The sequence below is a fragment of the Arachis ipaensis genome, chromosome B05 (assembly GCF_000816755.2).
Source record: "Arachis ipaensis cultivar K30076 chromosome B05, Araip1.1, whole genome shotgun sequence".
Classification (NCBI taxonomy): Eukaryota; Viridiplantae; Streptophyta; class Magnoliopsida; order Fabales; family Fabaceae; genus Arachis; species Arachis ipaensis.
In genome coordinates this window covers 16,892,060-16,892,548 of record NC_029789.2, presented here as the reverse complement: position 1 = coordinate 16,892,548, position 489 = coordinate 16,892,060, and the positions used below count along the sequence as shown (strand labels likewise).

Genomic DNA, 489 nt, shown 5'->3' with positions numbered 1-489 from the left:
GTCTTTACTTCCTGTTATTGTCCCTTTCCAGCATAATATGTTGTCCTCCTCAGGAAACGCAGATATACCTGAATCTCCACTCATCTGAAATTCCCATGAACACAAAGCTTCAATAATCAGTAATCTTTTTCCAAATCAAAGAGAAAGATTATATATATAGTGGGCATATAAGCTTCTTACCATGAGCGCCATCAGTTCAGATTGCAATCTGTTCAATTAACAATGGCCACAAAACAATTAAGGAGTTAGAAAGAAACAAGTACTTTAAGATCTTTTTTACTAGGAACACAAAAGAATCAAAACTCCATTGCGAAAACTCAACCCATAAAAAAGAACGTGCTTTCTTGTTAGAATAATGTAATAAAGATGAAACAATACATCTTTAAAGGAGAGAACAAAGAACAAGAAGGAATTCAGATTTCAAATCGGCATAGCACAAATACTGAATCAATCGAAAACAATGTGTTAGAAAAGCAAAACCTTCTGAGA

The 489-nt window shown here is 33.7% G+C and overlaps 1 protein-coding gene across 1 annotated transcript in view; it reads right to left on the bottom strand.

Moving 5' to 3' along the window:
- The window catches only part of LOC107643136 (ubiquitin-conjugating enzyme E2 20), a gene marked incomplete in the record, with an annotated part of 3,200 nt that overhangs the window by 2,450 nt on the left and 261 nt on the right, over positions 1-489 (bottom strand).